At 50.6% G+C, this 21,042-nt stretch overlaps 1 protein-coding gene across 5 annotated transcripts in view; it reads left to right on the top strand.

Moving 5' to 3' along the window:
• EXTL3 (exostosin like glycosyltransferase 3) overlaps nucleotides 1-21,042 on the top strand; it is a 128,266-nt gene that overhangs the window by 63,549 nt on the left and 43,675 nt on the right. For all 5 annotated transcript variants that reach the window (XM_050314759.1, XM_050314761.1, XM_050314760.1 and 2 more), the window contains one exon: nucleotides 16,147-16,249. The gene's annotated coding sequence lies outside the window, so the exon portion shown is untranslated. The remainder of the gene's footprint in view (nucleotides 1-16,146; nucleotides 16,250-21,042) is intronic.

Here is a 21,042-nt window from a genome sequence, read left to right as displayed (position 1 = left end):
CAGATCTACAGGACTAAAGGGTCAGCAATAAGCACCCTTTCCCTGCTTTTACTCTTGTGTTTAAGTTCTGGGGGTTCACGCCCCTTTTTTGTTTTTATTTTTTTTTTTGAAGCTTCAGGTTTGAGTTCTTGTGTGTTCCTGGCATTTCCCATTCCCGTGCTCAGATGTTCTCTCAGAGCCAGAGCCATGAAGTGATTTAAGCGGCACAAGGGGATTCATTTTTCCTGCCTCCCAGTTTTGAGGCTCTCAAGACATATGTCCTCAGATAAATTCCCTGGTAGTGTGGGGTTGTGGCTCAGCATGGCTCTTCCCTTTCTTTCCTATAAAACTGGGATGGTTGGGAGGCGCCGATCCATCAGTTTTGTGTCGTTAAATCTCTTCGGTGGCGTTACGGACGAATTTGTGAGATGCTGGACAGGAAGTCGCTCTCGATCATATTTCTACTCCCAGTTGCTATTTGTGAGCAGTGAGATCCCTGGTGAGTTCCCAAGGAATGCTGCGAGCCAGGGAAGCGGAGCAGATGAAGCGAATTCCCCGAGGTTGCGCAGAAGGTCTGAGGCGCAGCTGGGAATCAAACCCCAGCCACCCGACACCCGGCCCCGGCTTTAACTACTGTACAGGAATTGCCTCCTACTGTGCCTCTAATAGAAACTGCAGGGCCAAATTAAGAGGGCAGATTGTAATCACTGCTGCTGAGTTATCCCAGCTGTGGAATTACTGCTCTTTGTTACTAATTTGGAAAGTTCACTGCCTCTTTCCCCCCCTCCCAGCGCTCCACCTTGCCACATTCCAGGCTCTGCCCTTGTGGGAAAAGAGCCCGAGTGACCATAAAGAGCCCAGATGTTGTGTCCGGGGGCAGGAAGCACAAGTCAGCTCCCCCCTGATTTGTGAGGCTAAAAATAGTGGGAGCATTAATAGGAATCTCTGCCTTCGGCTCTCTGGGCAGAGCGGCCTCTCCGGAGGCGTCTTCCTTGTGGGAGCCACACGGCGCAGGGAGCAGGCGGGCAGCTTGGTAGATTAATTCCTCAGTGCTTTGGTTTGTTGTTTTATTTGCGTGGCAGGAGTGCCTGCAGGCCTGAGCGGAGCTCAGACCCCCCCCTCCCTCCCCAGTTAGGAGATGATCCGAGCCTAAAGATGCTTTAGATGAGTTGCAGAGGAAACAAGTGAGGCAGGAGCTGCAGCCACGTGGCACCGACCAGCCCTAAACCCGGGGTGAGTTGTTTATTCGCTGTTACCGGCACAATTAGTACCTCCTCAGCCGTGGGGAATTTCATGCCCTTCCTAAACCAGCCCCGGAGTGTGGTGTGTGGAGGGGTGGTTGCTCGGGATGGTCTGCCTTGGGTGATGGATGCGCTGAACGACCTTTCAAAGTCGCTTTAAATCCCCTTTTCAGTGATTTCATGTCAGGGATGGCGAGTGGGAGAGCTCGTGAGGGCGACTGGAGGGTGTCTGGATGGCATTATCCAGCCTCGTGGGTGGGGTTGGGAGAGTGGGAACAGCGTGATCAAAGTGGCTTTTGTTCCCTGCAGCATTGATTATAGTAACGTTGCTATGGCCACAAATCTCCCTCCAGTTGCTTCAGCCAATTCATGAATTTCCTTTTTTATTACATCCTAACACTGCCAGAAACCTCTCCCAGGGAAATCTGTACCACTGGAGATGTCAAGAGCTGCAGGAGGGGTTGGAGTACAGGTGGTGTAAGTAGTGCTGTACTGGGGGATGCTGTACAGAGAATCTCTTGTTGCTGGAACTTCGGGGTGCTTGTGAGGTGAAGTAATTAAATTAATCCTAAATATCTGGCTGCTCACTTAGATCCCATGGCTCCTTATTAATTAGCTATTCCTGTCTCCAGGGTAATTGGAGGATACCTGAATTTTAGACAGTCCATTCCTTTAAGCTTTATCCTGCTCTTTCTCGCTGCAGTGCTTTCCCAAGGAATCGGTGTGGTCAGGGAGCCTCCCCATCCCCAGGTGCTCTGAGTGCTGGGGCTGAGGGGCTTTGCTTGGTTTTCTCTCTGTTTTAAGTCGAGTTGTGCATCTTGCCTGAAGTCACTGAGCCAGCAAAACCCTTGTCTCAGTGGGCAGGGAGGGAGGGAACGGGGAGGAAGGTGGTTTTGGCTGCAGCACAGCTTTGTTTGGAGGTGCCAACGCTTTGTCTCAGCAGCCCCCATGTGTTGTGGGGGTTCTGCCAGGGCTTGGGGGACAGGGCTGGAAACAAGACTCCAAAACATCACTCATTTCTCTGCCTTCTGTGGCCCTGGGCAAGTCATTTAGCTCTTCCTTCCCTTAATTGGCCTAATTACTGCCTTCAGGTAGCTCAGAGTTGTGGTAATTGGTGCTGCTGGTTGTGCACTGAGGTGGTGCCAGGGGAGCAGAGGGGACACATTCAGAGGGGTTCCCTGTGGGTCTGTACCCAAATAAACATCAAATCTCCTGTTTCCTATGTTTAATGCAACAGCTTGGAGGTGATACCTGAGCTCAGAATCCCAGAATGGTTTGGGTTGGGAGGGACCTTAAAATCTCATCTCCTTCCAACCCCCTGCCATGGGCAGGGACACCTCCCACTACCCCAGGTTGCTCCAAGCCCCGTCCAGCCTGTCCTGGAACACTTCCAGGGATGGGGCAGCCACAGCTCAACCCAGGATTTATCTGTGGCCATCTCACCACACAGGTTGTGCTGGTTGTGACCTTGTTGTCTTAAAATGAAACCTTGTGTTATTTGGCTCAGTTTGTTAATTCCACACTCATTGAAACACAGCCTTGGTGCTCGTCCCCTGCTGGATCCGTGGGGTTGATCACAACACAGAGTCTGCTGTGGTTTCATGTGACAGAGCACAAGCTTCAGTGCATGAAACTCTGCTCTTTCCACGAGCTTAGACTCATATTTTGTGTGTCTACAAGTGCATGTCATTTGAGGCACTGTGAGATTCATGGTTGTTAAACATGGTGATGGAGCCTTTCTGGCAAAGAGGAGAAATCCTAGAATCACAGAGTGGTTTGGGTTTGCAGGGACCTTAAAGATCATGTTGTTCCAACCCCCTGCCATGGGCAGGTTGTGCCTTCCAGGTGTCTGGGTTAAGCTTTAGCCAGTGTTTTGGATCTTTTATGGATTGTTCTTCTTGGGCTGCCTTGTTTTTGTGGGTAATTGTGGGTCTCCTGTGTGGTGTCTCAGCGAGGCTGAGCATTTTGGGGGGACTCTGCACAAAGAAGGAAGAAATCCTAATGCATCTAATGGAGCCTCCTGGAGCACTTTTGTGAGAGAGAGAGGACAAATCTGCATGGAAATGTCTGAGGACTGGAATGAGGATTGTGGTGGAGCTGGAGGCAAAGGAGGGAAGCGTCCTGGACAGGGAATGGTGGATGAGGGGACAGATTCAGTTTGCAGACAGAGTTCATGCATTTAATTCCTTTTTTATTTCTCTTTTTTTTTTTTTGCTTCTTCTCATGCCATTTGCACTCACCACACTGACTCTTTCAGTTAATTTTGAAGGAAAAAAAAAAAAAGAAATTAAACAGTTTCTGCAGCTTCAACAGCAGGAAATCCACATCACGGCGGTGTGGCCTTATCAGCCCATGCCCCGCTGGCAGCCTGAGCTCTGCCACCCTCCAGGCCCTTCCTGGGCTGTTGGGGCTCTCTGAGCTGCATGTCTGGCTGGAGGGATCAAGGCTATCCCAAATGGATAGGCTTGGACAGCTCCAGCACCTGCCGGTCTGCTCAGTGGGATGTTTGTTGTCCCACACCCACGGTGAGTTCTCATGTTCACCCCACGAACCATCAGCGGTCTTGTGACTGATTTGGCAGAGAAGTTTATGACCAGGGGAAGTCCTAAATAACCTCTTTCCCCACCACTCAGTGTCCTGAATGTCAGTGTGATGTTTTTCTTCCTCCAGGACTGGAGTCCTTGGCACAAGGAGGATGCAGATCTGTTAGAGTGAGTCCAGGGGAGGGCATGGAGATGTTCCAAGGGTTGGAGCCCCTCTGCTCTGGAGCCAGGCTGGGAGAGCTGGGGATGTTCACCTGAAGAAGAGAAGGATCCAGGGAGACCTGAGAGTCCCTTCCAGAGCCTGAGGGGGCTCCAGGAGAGCTGGAGAGGGACTGGGGACAAGGACTGGAGGGACAGGACACAGGGAATGGCTTCCCACTGCCAGAGGGCAGGGAGAGATGGGAGATTGGGAATGAATTGCTGGCTGGGAGGGTGAGGAGGGGCTGGGCTGGAATTCCCAGAGAAGTTGTGGCTGCCCCTGGATCCCTGGAAGTGTCCAAAGCCAGGTTGGGCTTGGATCAACCTGGGCTAGTGGGAGTTGTCCCTGCCCATGGCAGGGGTTTAGAGCTGGACCATCTTTAAGGTCCCTTCCCACCCAAACCATTCCGTGATGGTTTGAAGTGTCCCAGGTGTGTGTTGAGTGGGTCCTTTGTAGCTGTTTGACCCCCTTCTGCAGAGGGCACAGCGTGGAGCAAACAGCACAGGTGATTCCAGGGATTCCCCACGAGAGGGATGGATCTGTTCCTCTAAGGCAGGTGGTTCTCTGTCAGCAGCAGGTGGAATGTCCAGGACTTGCTGCTTATTCCTTTTATTTGCTGCACGACCCTCTCACTGCCCTCCTGCCTCTGAATAATATCAAGCTGAGGAGCTTTGTTCTAAAAAGCTTCCAGCTCTAATCCCTCTGCATGCCATCAAAAAATGGAGAAAAAACACCCTGGGTCTCCTTTTGGAGGCAGAGGGGCTGGAGAATGTGTTTTGTTTTGTTTTTTTTTTTCCTGAGGAAGGACTGTGTGGAAATCTGGAAATCTTTGTTCTGTGCTACAGCCCCTCACCTCTAACTCAGCTGTTGTGAGATTCCTTATCTGAGAGAGATGGAGGTTCATTATGTTAATTGGCTCTGAAATTACTGCATCAAATGTCTGTTAATTGGTGTTATTATTCTGGTCCTGTTGTGTCCCAGGGATTTCAGGGAGCAGAAATGAATATGGGAGCCTGTGCTTTGTGCTGTGGTTGCTGGTGGAGCCTCATGTGAGGTTGGGGTTTAAAGAGCCTGTTCTGGGATTCCTGTGGGTTTGGTGACGTGGAGTGGGGTAAAATCCCTGCTTGGAGATGGCTGTGCTTAATCCCAGTGCCAGGGACAGCTCCCTGCTCCAGCTGAGGTAAGATCTGTGAGTACAGGAAAGATGCAGCTACTCGGAAGGTGAACTATGGATGCGTGGTTGGAAAATCAATTTTAGGAGGGAACAAGCGTGGGATAAGCTGGTGTTGCCACTCCTGACTGCACTGCCTGAAATTGTTGGGCTGGATCTCAGGGAAAGGTTCTTCCCCCAGAGGGTGGTTGGGCACTGAACAGGCTCCCCAGGGAATGGTCACTTCCCAAACCTGCCAGAGCTCCAGGAGGGTTTGGACAACACTCTCAGGGACAAGGTGGGATTGTTGGGGTGTCTGTGCAGCACCAGGGGTTGGACTGGATGATCCTGGTGGGTCCCTTCCAACTCTGGATCTTCTGTGATCCTGCAATGGATGAGGAATTGAAGAGGGTTGGGGTAGGAGCCAGGAACTGGAGCAAGGGCAGCATGGACAGGTGGGAGATGAGTGCATGGGGAGGGAATGAGGAGAGGAAAGGGAATTTGAATCTGCTTCCAGTTCCTCCCAAGCATTTCTTTCTAAGCACATAGCTTTGTTTCTGCTCCCTTCCCTGGTGATCCCGAGGGATCTGGCTCTGGCAGAGCTCCTGTAACCAAACCCATTCCTAAGTTTGTCCTCACCAAGTCCTCACAAACACTTGTGGTCTCTGAAGTGCCCGGGAGGTGCAGATCCAGCCAGGTGCTTGACTGCACTTCTGCCCTCATCTGCTACAGGAATACAGCTCCAAAGATCCTGGGTTTATGGTTTATTTCCTCTATCTTCTCCTGTTCTCTGCTTTTCCAAGTGTTAGTTTCTGTGACAAAAATAATCGGATCTGCACCACCTGCCCAGCACCAGAATCCGAGAAGAGCTGGACCATCCTCCACTGATCCACATTAAAAGTTAAATTCAAGCTCTGCAGGTTGTTTCTTGTGAGTTGCAGAGAGCATTACAGCCATGTTAGAGCCGTGTGGGATACTTAAAAATAATGGAAAATATTGATTTGGGGAAGGGAGGCTTCTTGGAGGCACTGGATGAGAACACGGAGGGCAAGGGAATCCTTTTCCCACTCCAGCTGCCTCACGGGCGCCTGGAGCTTTGTAAAGAAATTTTCCACAGTCTGATGCACACATTGTGGAATTAAGGACAAACTTTGCTGCCACCATTTTGCAACTGTTTCCTTATTATTTGAATCTTTTGCTCCAAAAAAAAAACCCAAAACAAGTCAAGCCTTTTTTTCACCATCCCTCCAAGTCCTCTCTGAGCAACACAAACCACTGTGGGCCTTTCTGTGCAGTCAGATTTTCTGAAGCTTTGCCTCTACTTTTTTCTTTTTTTTTTTTCCCTCTCTTAAATATTTTTTAAAATGAAATATTCTTTAGCTGAAAGTAGGAACGATGCAGCCTCCATCTGGGAACTGTTTTAGGTTTAATTTGAAAAAACAGACCGTAAAACACACACTCGTAAAAACAGTTTGTCCTTCCCAATGTACTAGAAAATGACTCTCAGCAGCCTCCTAAGGCCCGGTGTTTAAGCTCCAGGACATGCTCAGAGACACAGTTGCAGTGGATTTTAATCCAGGGTCAGACATAAATTTCCAGTATGGATCATTTGGGGAAGATTAATGAGGGGAATGTGTTAATGGCAAAGAATTCGGAGTCGTTGCAGGTTTTGCGGCGCTCGGAGCTTCGGTGGCCGTGAGGTCCCTGTCCAGTTCCGCTTGAAAATGAGATCAACTCAAAAAAATGTGCTTTGTAACTTCGGGAATCAAGTGTGCCTGGAGTTGTGCAGACACACTCCTGCCCTGGAATCACCCAGTCCCAGAATGATTTGGGTTGGAAGGGGCCTTAAAGATCATCCTGTTCAACACCCCCTGCCATGGGCAGGGACACCTTCCACCATCCCAGGTTGATCCAAGCCCCATCCAGCCTGGCCTTGGACACTCCCAGGGATCCAGGGGCAGCCACAGCTTCTCTGGGCAACCTGTGCCAGGGCCTCCCCACCCTCACAATCTCCCATCTGTCCCTGCCCTCTGGCAGTGGGAAGCCATTCCCTGTGTCCTGTCCCTCCATCCGTTGTCCCAAGTCCCTCTCCAGCTCTCCTGGAGCCCATTTAGGCTCTGGAAGGGGCTCCAAGCTCTCCCTGGATCCTTCCCTTCTCCAGGTGAACCCCCCAGCTCTCCCAGCCTGTTTCCAGAGCAGAGGAGCTCAGCCCTGGGAGCATCTCTGTGACCTCCTCTGGACTTGCTCCAGCACTTCCATGTCTTTCCTGTGCTGAGGATCCCTGAGCTGGACCGAGCACGGCAGCAGCTCCCTGGGGATGTGTCATGTTTGAGGTGTTAGGATCACTTTTCCACAGACTTTTGGAAACCAGCCCCCCAGTTTTGCCTGTTTAGCATTCCCTGTGCCTCCAGCTCTGCTCAGGGCAATTGGGTTTGTGGGATGAGGCAGGAGCGAGGCACCACTTACCAGCTTAAGGATTTAACCAGCTGATCCCATCAAATTCCCATAGGGTGCCACTGATTTCCCAGCTCTGATTTGATGCTGTTATTCATGAGCATCTCCCTCACCCCCAGGAGGGTCCCTTGATTAAGTCATTCCTGCTTCGTGGGACCTCCTGGGGCGCCCCTGCTGCCAAAAGTAATGAGCTGCAAAGACTGGCAGAGTCAGATTGTATCTCCTTCCCTTCTGATGCCTCATTATTCCTTGTGGGCTTGGTCTCGGAGCCATCTGATTTTTGGGATAGGATTTTGTTTGGTTTTTTGCAGCTTGGATGTGGAGAAGCAGAGTTGGGCAAGAATCATGTAAAACATCAGGGTGTCTGGCTGTGTTTGACCTGCCCATCTTCCCCTTCATCCTCAGCTTCAAGGGTTTGCTGGAGACCTTAAAAAAAACCCCTCAAACCCCAGATCGCTTCTGAGGAACGTGAAATCCTGATTATGGAAATGTTAATTGTGATGGGTTTGTGTTCTGCCTGCTCAGGAATCCTGCTGGTGGTCTGTGCGTGGACTGAAGGGCATCTAAGGAGAGTTTTGGTTAAAATGCACTTTTCAGGGTGTCTGTGTGGAACCAGGACCTGAAATCCATGGTTTTGGGTGCAAAGCACCACTGGTGTGCTGAGTTTTATGGACAACTAAAATATTGAGGTATTTTCCCCATATAGCTAAATTGGCTATTGCAGCAAGATAAACCAGCAGAGAAAGGTGGGTAAAGAGCCCTGAGAGGGGACTGATAGAGGCTTTTATCTGGGAGAGGGGAATTCCCCAGCTTTCCTTGTGTTTGAAAATCCCATTTTCAGCTGCCTGTATTTTGTCAAAACTCAGCTAGAACTTTCCAGCTGGTAGTTTAGTTTGCTGGGAGATGTGCTTTTTGGGAAGGCTCTAATGCAAACCAGGCAGCTGATTTGGAGAAGGGGACTGAGAAAATACTCTTTTGTTTTGTTTTGTTTTATTTTGGTGTTTTTTACAGTGAAAAAGAAATACAAATAAAGGCACAGTGACCGTTTCAAGTCACGGTGCCCCTGCCCCTGGGAGCAGCGAGTTGATGTTTGGCAGATGCCTCTTTTGCAGTTCCCATAAAAATCCACCAAAGCTGGGCCAATTTGGAAACAAGTGAGGGAACAGAGGGGCAGGGAATTAGAGGAGGAGGAGGAGGAGAGAGAAAAGCTGTGTTGCTGAAGCATCCCTGGATACCACCCTCGGGTTGGATCCTGTCCTTGCTGTTCCCACAGAGTACGTCATTTTGGGGAAGCTGCTGGAAAACAGTCTCTCCAGAAATGGCATTCCCAGAGCAGTGTGTGTTTTTGGAGACCCTGGATCTAGGGTTTTTTGGTTCCTCTCTGTGTGTGTGAAAATATCTGTGTGTGTGTGTGTGTATGTGTATGGTGGTGAAGGTGATAAAATCCATTTACACAGAGACGTGGGAGGGTTCAGGGCCAGGTTGGACGGGGCTTGGAGCAACCTGGGATAGTGGAAGGTGTCCCTGCCCATGGCAGGGGTGGGAATGGGTGGACCTTGGGACACTTCCAGGGATCCAGGGGCAGCCACAGCTTCCCTGGGAATTCCAGCCCAGCCCCTCCCCACCCTCCCAGCTGGGAATTCCTTCCCAATCTCCCATCTGTCCCTACCCTATGGCAGTGGGAAGCCATTCCCTGTGTCCTGTCCCTCCATTCCTTGTCCCCAGTCCCTCTCCAGCTCTCCTGGAGCTCCTTTAGGCTCTGGAAGGGGCTCTCAGCTCTCCCTGGATCCTTCTCTTCTCCAGGTGAACCCCCCCAGCTCTCCCAGCCTGGCTCCAGAGCAGAGGGGCTCCAGCCCTGGGAGCATCTCCGTGGCCTCCTCTGGACTCTCTCCAGCAGCTCCACGTCCTTGTGCTGTTGTTCCCCAGGGCTGGAGGCAGCTCTGCAGGTGGGGCTCTCACCTGAGTGGGGCAGAGGGGCAGAATTTTGTGCCCCATAAAATGACGGCACCATTTTCCCCATAAAATAACTTTTTTTTTCCCCCAGAAAATAACCCTGTAACCTCAGAGATGAACAGATACCTCTGCAAAATTTACCCAGTAGGAATGAGTAAGTACATGAGGTGTTAAAGATGGTGTTAAAATGTAACAGGACTCTGGACTTCGAGGACCTTGTAATAAAGCTCTTGCACTTGTTGAAGTTACAGAGTTGAGCATCCTTGCAGGTGGTACCAGGCATTGTTCACGTGGTGACAAAGGCCCCTTTTTCAGGTAATTTTTGTTTGATAGGTGGTAGATAAGCAGCTTCATTCCTCTAATGACCACTTCTGCTCCATCAATCTTCTCTTGTCTGTGGTGAAAAGCAACTGAGGGTGGGATTTGTGCTGAGAGGGGGGAGCGGGTTCTCCTTGAGCTGCTCGGAGAGGACCCATTTCTGTGTGACTGTGCAGCATCACAGCTGTCCTGAGGGCTGTGTAAGCCCCTGCCTCTGCCCTCTTTTCATCAGGAGAGGAAATAAAAGCCATGCAAAGGCTGTGCTAGAGCCGTGGGGCTGTAAATGTGATGATCCTGGGAGTTCCTGGGAGTCCTGGCTGCTGCTGGGATTTTTCCTCAAGCACAGAGGCATTGCCAAGGAAATCTGGGGAGCTCACGGATCTGCTGGAGCAATAAATCCTTACAAGAATGTGATAAATGACTTGGAGTAATAATCCAGATGAGTTGTAAACCGGAGGGGAAGGAGTGAGCAGGGTGGGCTGTGCCTGAGGAAGAGGCAGAAACAGCCCAGAAAAACTCCAGGAACAGTCTCTGTGGAAAGATCCCTGTGGCTGAGCTGAGCAGCCACTCTCAGCTTGAACTCCCAGAATAAGAAATGTTTAATGCCATCTATGGACATGTGAACTGGGAAATAGGAGCAAAGGGTGTTTTTACTTCCAAAAAAAAAAAAGGCATTTTTGAAAATAGTGGTGGAAAAAGCTTATTTAGCTCCTATATGGGAATTCTAAAATAGACGTGGGAAAAGCTGCAGATCCCGGGGAAGGGCAGTGACTGAACCAGGGAGGAAATATCTGGGCTTGAACTTTGTATTTCTCCCACTGAACTTTGTAATTCCCCCGTTTGTGGGTCAGGAGAAGGACTGGGACACGAGTCCCTGCTGTGGGAAGAGGGTGGCGGATCCTGCTGAGTCCTTCGGAGAGGACGGGGAAAAGAACCAACTGTTTGGAAGGCACGTTAAAATGTGGGCTGAGATTTAATCATTGGAGCAAATTCCCAGGAAGGGATGGATCTGCTGCCTCTTTGGATGCATCTCTGGAAGTTGTGCTTTAGGTAGAAGCAGGTAACTCAGATTTCCTGGGAGTTTCCGTTCCCTTTCCCGAGGGCGCTGTTTTTGCTGTGAAAGCAAAATGCCCTCAGGGAACAGAGGGTGGTTTTGCACCATAAAATGCTGGAAGTTCTTGCTTGGACCACTTCCTGCTGACTGAATTTTGGCAGGGGGTGTTTTTTCTGGAAGGAAATTGTTGCTCCCTCTGTACGTTCTTCCCGTGGAAGAAGGAAGAGCCGTGCCTAAAGTGCCTCTTGCTCCTCTTTGCAGCAGTTAATTTGGCCCTGATGAGCATCCCTCACTTTCCTGCTAATTCTTTGTGCCACTCAGCAGGTTTAAGGTGGAAAGGGTTTGGAATAATCCCAGCTTCAGGTGAAGAGGGACACTGAGAACCTTAGCTTGAAGGTCCACTTGTTATCCCTGAACGTCTTGAGCCTCCAAAGCCTGTGAGAAGTGGTTTCTTCATGAAAGTGTTTCTCAGTTATATAAGGGGGAAATCCTTCTTTCCCTTCCTTCCCCTCAAAAGTAAGAATTATTTAGGTTGGAAAAGCCCTCTGGGATCATCCCTGTGCATTCCTCCTTTTCTGGTGCAAAGCCCTCACCATGTGTCATCATATCAGCTTGGCTGGCAGGCTGAGGGTATTTAGGGATTTTCAAAGGGGATCCTCGTCCCTTTGGGGTTTCGATGTCACTTGGCCATCCAAAGAGACCAAAGACATCAAAGGCAAGTGGTGGCTTCTGGAGTTGGTGGCTGGGGACACCCAGACCTTTCAGTGGAGAGTCTCCAGCACGAGCTGCACCCTGCCTGGTGTGCTGGCAAGCTCCCAGTCCTCTGCAAGGTAAATTATTAGCTCAAATCCCTTTCCCTTCCGGTGAATCAGCAGCTTTTGGGGCACCTCCAACCTCCCTGACTTTGGATCAGGAGTCTGGACCCAGCCTGGCAAGGCCTGTGCAGGTAAAGGTCAAGGAAGAAGGCAGGAGAAGCTAATCCTTCAGGCAGATTTGGACTTGACTCTTGGAGGGAGTGTGTGTGTGTGTGTGTGTGGGGATAATTTCCCAATTTGTTTCTGGGAAATCAATTGTTTGTGTTCAGGTTTAGGGAAGAAATTAATGGTTTATCCCTCCCAAGCCTTTTGAAATTCCTTTCTCGCAGCGGGATCTTAAACTCTTGGCTATTCTCTCTGCTTGCAGCCACAATTTCTGTGTTTGTGGGATTTTGTTTGCAGAAGTAGAAGGGAGAAAGGGGTTCTTTGGGGTTTTCTTCTGGGGTTTCCTCCCCCAGTAAGCCCCTCCTGCCTTATCCCCCTCTGGAATGACAGCAGGATCCCCAAACACTCCTTCATTTCCAGCTGTTTTCCATGTTCTTTTCCAGAGCATTGATGTGCTGGGTGACCTCTGCAGAAACAATCCTGCAGAGCAAGTGCAGTTAATGGGCCCAGGTGGGTTTGTTCCCAGTTTTATGGGACATGGTGCCTGTGTTAGCCTGGGAAACTTTTCTGCTCTTCACTTTAATGTTTTATTTATTTAATGTTTTGGGTTGTCCAAACTTCTGCTGGCCTTAATGGCACTTGATAAGGGGGTGCCAGGAATTCTTTCTGGAGCTCTGGATCTGAGCTTGTGTTGTCCCATGTCTTGCTGAGGTTGGGTGAGGGTGTTGATCATTCCAACAGGAACGATTTCCATGGGCATATTCCTGTGTTAGGCTGCAGTATTTGTCTGCCTTAGTGCAGGAGAATGAGCTTAAATAACCTACTGAAAACAAATCTGAGATATGGAGTAGCACAGTGGGAAAAATAATGATGGTGCAGGCAGGGGAGGGGAAATAAAACCAGCCTGGATAAGAGCCTTGAGAGAAGAGAAAAATAGGGAAGCAAGTGGAGAGAAGTGTCAGGAGAGGGTGAGATGGAAGCAGATTGGGAAGTTTTTGTGACCAGGGGGTAAAGGAAAAAGCTATTTGGTGGACACTGTGAGGATGAGCAGAAGAAAACGGGCACATTTCTGTGGCTGGTGGAGAGGTGAGGCCAGAAAAGCAAACAGAGATGGTGGAATATCCCAAGATGCCCATCAGTTCTGCATCTTCCACCCTTGGCCTTCCCCAGCCCCCCCAAACATGGATTGCTCCGGGACACCTGTGATCTCCAGGGACCTTTGGGAGTCTGGGTCACCACGTCAAAGCAGTGTCCGTGGGGTTTGGAGTCCAAACACGGGATGTGCAGATGGCCCAGGGAGCTCCCAAGGCTCTGAGCCCCTTCCCAGGGAACAGACACTCCCTTGCTGAGGCACCATCTGACACCTCCCCCCTCCAGATGACTCTGCAGCAAAGGTGACCTGGAAAACTGTTAATACATTCAGAGGGAAAGCTCCCAAACCTGAAAATCCCAGCGAGTCCAGAGGAGGCCACGGAGCTGCTCCAAGGGCTGGAGCCCCTCTGCTCTGGAGCCAGGCTGGGAGAGCTGGGAATGTCCAGCCTGGAGAAGAGAAGGATCCAGGGAGACCTTGGAGCCCCTTCCAGGGCCTAAATGGGCTCCAGGAGAGCTGGAGAGGGACTTGGGACAAGGGATGGAGGGACAGGACACAGGGAATAGCTTCCCACTGCCAGAGAGCAGGGAGAGACGGGAGATTGGGAAGGAATTTTTGGTTGTGAGGGTGGGGAGGGGCTGGGCTGGAATTCCCAGGAAAGCTGTGGCTGCCCTTGGATCCCTGGAAGTGCCCAGGGCCTGGTTGGATCAACCTGGGATAGTGGGAGTTGTCCCTGCCCATGGCAGAGGTTGGAATTGAACGATCTTTAAGGTCCCTCCCAACCCAAATTCCTTGGTGGTTCTGTCACCTCAGCTGGGTTTGGGCTCGTGCTGTTTGACCAAGAACGTCCCTATTCGTTCCTCCCTCCCACAAAGTAACATCCCCTCTTGTTTTTCCGGGCCAGTTTTCCCGGTGGGATCTGGAATTGAGTCCTTTCCTGGGCAGGCACCTCAGCAGTGGGATGTTCTCCCCACTCCAGCCCCAACCTGTCCGGGCAGCTGGGTGAGGATGGAGAGCAGCACCTCTTCCCAGCTGGGCGTGGTGAGGAGAAGGGATGATGTGAATTGAACTGGGGGGTTTTGGGTAGGGTTTTTTTGGTGTTTAAATGGCAGCTTGTGATGGCCCAGATCCTGTTGTGACAGCGCCTCTGAAATCCTTAAGCCGCTTGAATCGCTCCGAGGAGCCAAGCAATAAAAGAGCCGGAATAAAATGTATCCCACAATGTCCTTCACTTCTGCTGACAAGTGCAGTTTAAATTACTGGTGCAACCTTTTAGCGTGGCTGGCTTGTAAAAACTAATAAAATATGAAATGAAGTTATAACAGCTTCTCTGATGGGGAGCAGGGAGAAGACACCTTTTTTTTTGAGGAGGGTGAGCCTGTGCTTGGATGCTGTCATTGCTGTTAGGGACAGTGGTCAGAATGAAATATTAAGTAAAATATTAATAAATAAAATAAATATTAAGTAAAATATGCTGGAATTTTTACATCAGATAAAAAAAACCAAACCTGGATTCCCTGGGAAATCTTCTCCACACTTTCTAGTGGAAGGTGTCCCTACCCACGACAGGGGGTTGGAACTGGGTGATCTTTAAGGTGTCTTCCATCCCAAACCATCCTGTGGTTCTCAGGAGAGTGGTTCCTTTGGCTGGTGCAAATCTGGACATCCCATTTCCAGACCCTCCGATTCCTTGGGTCCTTTGCCCCGAGTGGCTGGAGTTTCAGGGACTCAGAATAGCTGGTGGTTTCAAAAAAACCATGATTTAATTGCTGTAAATACTTGTTTTATAAACTGAAAGCATTCAGAGCTTGCAGTGAAACCTTTCCAGACCTCGAGGGTTGGTAGCAGATGCTGGGTGTGCGTGGCCTGGGGGGGGGTTTGGAGTGCATGTTCTGCAGGTAGGCCCTGTTGAAATGAAACCCACAGCTGGAATGAAATGCTCAGGGGCTGTTGAGTGACATTTTCATTCCTGGTTTCTGGAGAACTCTGGGAAGAGCTTTGCAGTCTGGGACAGAAGGGTCGTGGCTGGTGCTGTTCCCACAAACGCCCTGTTGTAGCCGAGTGTGGGTGGAAGTCGCGTCCCGCAGCCAGGAGAGCAGGGCCACCATCACCACGTGCTTCCTTGTTGATATCCTAGGGATATGGGCACCTGGGAAGCATTTTGCCAGCTGGAGTGAGAGGGATGGGAGCAGCACTTTACAGAAGCAGCACCAGCCCCAGGGATCGGCCCCGGCTCCGTGCCGGGAGCGGCGGCAGAGCCGGGATTGTGGGAGAGGCTGGGTATGGAACACATTAGTGAGAGTGGGGTGGGAACAGGGAGCTTGGGATGCTCCACTTGTGCCGCCTGCCAACACTGGGGCTGTCCAAGAGGCTGTGGAGAAGGATGCAGGCAGGGTTGGGATGGTCCTTTTTGTTCTGGAACAGAAGGAAGTGCCACTGACGGCCAAGGCAGCGCTGAAGGATCATCCCGGAGCCTTGGGCTTCTCTTAGCAAAAGGCATTTTATTTTCTTTTAATTTTTTTATGTGTTTGGCTGCTGAGATCAGGCAGTTGTTCGCAGCAGAGGGAGGATTTGAGCCAGGGGAAAAAGCTGGATGAAAAACTCCCTCTGAGTTATTGGGCTTGAGCTGGACCTGGTGGGTGGAGCTGGTGGTGTGTCATGGAACAGGTCAGATCTGGGGGCTTGCAGTGGGTCCTCTTTGACCTTGGCACTTACAGATGATGTAGTTAATAACTTTATTTAATCTTTTGTGGGAAATGATCCTGTGGATACAACCTGAGAGCTGCCAGTTGATTGCCAGGTGTTGTAGAGGAGGGGTTTTCTGTGAAGGGAGCTGAGAACACCTTTGAGCTGGCTCAGAGCATCTCTCTCATCCCTCTGAGATCTGAAACATCTCTTCTCCAAGTTGTTCCACCTCGGTCTGCGTCCTCACTCTTGTCCTCCAGCCTCTCACACTCAGATTGTCAAACCTCTGGGAGCTTCTTAAGGCCGACTGTGCCATGAATCATTTGAATCCCAGAATGGTTTGGGAGGGAAGGGACCTTAAAGCTCATCCTGTTCCATGGGCAGGGACACCTTCCACTGTCCCAGGTTGCTCAATCCCTCAGCTGTTTGGAGAGGCCTGGAAGGAATGTTTGTATCCACGTGCTGTTCCACAGCCCCTCCTGCTCGATGCCTCGAGGCCGTGCAAAAGATGTTTCTTAAGTACAATGTGGGTTTTGTCTGTGTTTTTTTATATTAAACAGGAGAAAAACCCTCGAGATCAAAGCTGGGAGAAAGAAGAGAAGTGGTGGAGGAGTCGATGTGTGACATGGAACAGGTCTGAGCTGAGGAGCTGAGGGACAACAGGTAAGGCACAGACGAGCCCTGCAGTGTCGGTCTGTCCCGTGCAAGCTGTTTGGTTGTGTTTTAACATGTTGCATTTTAACATGTTTTACCAGAATATCTCATCACCCTTCTGGCAACACTCTCCTCCTCCCACAGTCCCGTTACAGTAACGGGGAGATGAGGAAAGCTTGTAAAAACAGGGCAGGCCCACCCCTACAGTGTCACCCCCAGAGCACTCATCAAGCCCCTTACGTATTTTTTTGGCCCTCAACTCTCCTGTTTGATCATCTATTCTTTTGCTGAAAGTTTTAGCCAAATTCATTTGGCAGGACTTCAGGGGAAGAAGTGACATTTCCCAGTGATGTGATTTCAGCAGTTTTAAGTTCTGATCTTCGGGGTGGTGTGGAAATGTCACTGATGGTCTGAGCTCTCCAGCTCAGTGTCTTGGGATCCCAATCCCCGCTCACAGCTCGGGGGGTGGGGGGGGAGTTGAGCTCTGAATCTTTTCTTCTTCAGCATCATTCCTCATGCCCCAAAACTCATTGGAGTGGGGGTTGTTTCACCCTGCAAGGATTAGTCCAGCTCAGCTCTTGAGGGGGTGTGTGGCTGACTGGGAGCCAGGCTCGCTGCAGAGGCTGGAATTGCTGCCAGCAGCACATTTGTCCCTCTCCAGTTTTCTTCCCACTGCTGTAAGGGAGCCAGAGGATGAGATTCTGTGCCCTGTGCTGAGCTCCTTCAGGCAGGCTCAGGCTCTGGAGAGTTGTCAAAACTGCTGATGGGTTTGGGCTTGAGCAAAGGTGTCAAGAGCGAAGGGAAGTGGCTGGAGCTCAGAACCACTTCTGCCTTTTCCAGGGAATGGTGTTCCCTGGCAGAGGGACACCAGGACAGCCAGAGGAGGTGTAACATCCTACACAGAGCCTCTCTGCCAGCCCAGGTTTTGGGGTGGAAGCAGCTTCCACAGTGGATTCTTGCTGGGAGCCACAGTAGTTAATTCAAGTTGGGATTTGGCTGCCAGGTGGAATTCCTGCTCCTAGGAAAACCTGGATGAAGTGGAATGGGCTGCTGTAGCACAAGCAGAGCAGGTGCCCTCAAGGCCCCTTCTGCCTTGGACTCTGCTGATCTGTGAAGAAATGTCCAGTGCCACAGGACAGGTCAAGCCTGACTTGCTGTCAGGAGGTTTCTCCAGGAGCTCCTTGTCCTCGTTGTGCCGTGTCTGGAGCATCTGCTCCATCTGTTCTTGGGCTGAACCTCTTCCAGCAGGTTTAGCAACTGTGCTGCTGTTTCCCTCCAGGAAGTCCAGCCATGCAGGACATTGTGGGACTGTGACAAGCCACCAAGGCCCTCTTAATTTGCCTTTTCTATTAATTTTCTTTTCTGCCTCCCCACCCCCAGCCCCATATCTGTGCATGTAAGGAGTTGTTTTTTCCCCTGCCTTGTTCGAGTGGAAGAGTAAATCCTTCTTGATTTATTCCAGAGCAGCCCTCGAGCTCAGCTCCTGTGAGATCCTGCTGACTCGGAGTTCAAAAGATCTCACGGCTTTGAGGCCAGGCTGTGGTCTTCCATCTTCCCTCAAAGTTAAACTGAAAGAGAAAATTCCTTTTTGTTTTTTTCCTTAAAGAGAGAGAAAATCAGCCTGCTAGGCAAGGCAATCACACCTACCTGCAGCAGCAGAGGATGCCAACAATGCAGAATTCCAGGTTAAAATCCGGTTGTTTAGCAAGGCTTTATTTTTGAGGATTGAGAGCCTGTTGTTCAGTGAAGTGTTCCATGGAGATAAAGACTGCCTTTCAAAGCAGGGCTGGTTGCCTGGCTGGGATCCAGCCTGTGATCCTCCCTTCAAGCATGTTTTTTTGGGGGGGGTGTTTAAACCACAACATCACCGTGGTGGCTACAGATGGTAGCTCTGGTCCCTCATCTGCTCCAGATCTGCTGGTTTAAATTGGATATTGGGAAGAGATTCTTTGCTGTGAGGGTGGTGAGGCCCTGGCAGAGAGGTTGTGGACTCCCAGTCCCTGGAAGTGTCCAAGGTCAAGTTGGACAGGGCTGGGAGCAATCTGGGACAGTGGAAGGGGTGGAACTGGACGAGCTTTAAGGTCCCTTCCCACCCAAACCACTCTGTGGTTCAGTTAGAGGTGCAGTGACAATCTGGCATATTTATATGTGTTTTCCCAAACTTGCTTGTATGGAGTATAAACCTGTTTATCTGTATTTTTCTAAAAAGCTCCAGTGTTGGTGTGACATTCTGGGGAGAAAAATGATCTTTTTCACAGGTGATTTGGTGACAGCTCAGGTGGCCCTCACAGGTGTGCTGAAATTCCCAGGTGGAGTTTTTACCCAGCCTTTCTCATCAGAATTCCTCTAGAAACCCTTTCTTACAAAGTCTTAGGGCCCATGTTCCCACGAGCACCTTGGTGTTTGTGCTCCCCTTCTGGGAAAAAAACCCCACACCTGGGAAGCCACGCAGGAATTCTCTGTACAGTGAATCCACTCAGCTCAGGGGACAATAAAGGACAGGGAATAGCCTGATTGCTCTTCTCTCCCCACCTCTCCTGCTCTTCCTTCAGCACAGAAAACCCCCACACCCACCTTGTCTTCTGAGCCAGCCACGAAATAGGAAAATGTCGGGATTTTTTCCCCCAAATGTAATTTGAAATATGATGACTGGACCATCCATTCCTAAGCAGCTTCCAACTTAACAATAAAGAAACTTCACAGAGCGCTTGGCAGGAGCCTCTGTACATAATTTAGATCATAATCAGATGCATTAACACATCTTGTATGGATCTCAGGGGGGCCAAGGAGACGAGGTGTGCTGGGTAATTTCTTCCCAGATTTCTTCACCTGGTTGTTTATTGCTCCTGGGGCCCGAATGTCACCGGTTCGGTCCTGCTGCTCCACGTGCCTGCATTTAGAGCAGCCAGGCTCCAAATGGCTGAATTGCTGGGTTATCATCCATCCTTCCTTCTGGAGGTGCCAAAGGGAGGGTGGAGGAGGGCGTGGGGAGGGAGAGGAACAAGAGCACGGGTCCGATCCCACATTAGGGAAGGTGCCAGGAGTGTTCCCCCCTGAGGGCAATCCCTGCATGGGGGAGGCACTTCCCCTGCCCCCCTTCCCATCTGAGCTGGTCCACGTGAGCAGCTGGGCTTTTAATGAAGCTTCTGAAAGCTTTTTTGACTGTTCCCCCTGTAAGGAGAAACGGCTGCAGGTGGTTTGCATCCCTTCCTTGTTCTGCCAGGAATCCGCCCGTGCCGGAGACATCCTTGTGAAGCCTCTGCTTTGACAGGAAAATCTGTTGCTGCTTTGATAAGCGATGTGTTTTGGATGTCTGTGCGCTCTGCTGGGTTTGTGTTATCCCCACAAAAGGTGGCAGGTGAAGTTCCCTGTCATTTCAGTGTCTCCATTTATACGTGCTGGGGGTAATGACCCTCCCCCTGTGGTTCCTGGGGATTGATTATTGAGTGCTGGGAACTGGCGTGACACTGGGATTCCCAGTCCTTCCCCAGCCAGGGCTCTGCTCCCAGGTGGATGCGCAGCTCAGGATTGGGAACCTGGTCAGTGGGGCACGAGGGGACACTCCTGGGCCCAGGGTGTGGCACCCAGCAGTGACCCTGGCCCGCTGGCACTGACCCACAGGATCCTGGAGGGGGAATCACATCCCCAGGGCAGGGCAGGCAGGCGTGGTCAGAGTGTTGGGGAAGGTGAGAAAGAGCATGGAAGTGGCTGGATTACACCAGCTGGACCTGGGGTGGAGAACAGGCCTGGGGACTGTGGCAGCCCATCCCAAAACCACAGAACCCCTCTTTGCCCTTTTCCAGCGATAATGACACTGAAAACCAGCCCAGGCCAGAGGAGAAGCACAGATTCATTCTTCCTTTTCCTTTTCCTTTTCCTTTTCCTCTTCCTCTTCCTCTTCCTTTTCCTCTTCCTCTTCCTCTTCCTCCTCTTCTTCCCTCCTCCTCCTCCTTCTCCTTCTCCTTGTTCTTCTCCTACTTCTCCTTCTCCTCCTTCTCCTTCTCCTTCTCCTTCTCCTTCTCCTTCTCCTTCTCCTTCTCCTTCTCCTTCTCCTTCTCCTTCTCCTTCTCCTTCTCCTTCTCCTTCTCCTTCTCCTTCTCTTTCTTCTCCTTCTCCTTTTCCTTCTCCTCCTCCTCCTCCTCCTCTTCCTCCTCCTCCTTCTCCTTCTCCTTCTCCTTTTCCTTTTCCTCCTCCTCCTCCTCCTCCTTCTCCTTCTCCTCCTTCTCCTTCTCCTTTTTCTTTCCTTTTCTCTCTCTCTTTCTCTCTCTCCTCTTTCTCTCTTTCTCTTTTTCTTTCTTTCTTTTCTTTCTCTTTCTTTTCTTTTTCTTTTTTTGTCTTTCTCTCTCTCTTTCTTTCGTTCTCTCTCTCTTTTTCTTTCTTTCTCCCTTCCTTCCTCCCTCCCTCCCTCCCTCCCTCCCTCCCTCCCTTCTCTTCCTTTTCTTTCTTCCTTTTCTTTTTTTTTTTCTCCACTAATTTTTTACCAGCAACCCTTTTCCAGGTGATGATGCAAAACCATCCCAGATTAGCTGCGATCATAAAGCGAGACTTTCACCAGAGAACATAACGATGATGAACAAATGAGCATCCTTAAAAATCAGAGTTGATTGGGTCGTTGAATTTCCATTCCCTGTCTGTCCCAGCAGGTCCCTGTGTCTCACCCTGTCACCCCAGTGCCTCGTGCTGTCGAAATGTTGGCAGGGAGAGTCACCAGGGGCCTCTCCCACAAGCACCTGCCTTTCTTTCCCTGCCTTTTCCAGCTGAGTGCTGAGGAATGGCCTGACTTGCAGGAGAAAAGGTATAAA

The sequence above is a fragment of the Myiozetetes cayanensis genome, unplaced genomic scaffold, assembly GCF_022539395.1.
Source record: "Myiozetetes cayanensis isolate MyiCay16 unplaced genomic scaffold, myiCay2020 scf2-11, whole genome shotgun sequence".
Taxonomy (NCBI): domain Eukaryota; kingdom Metazoa; phylum Chordata; class Aves; order Passeriformes; family Tyrannidae; genus Myiozetetes; species Myiozetetes cayanensis.
This window is presented reverse-complemented; position numbering and strand designations above follow the sequence as displayed.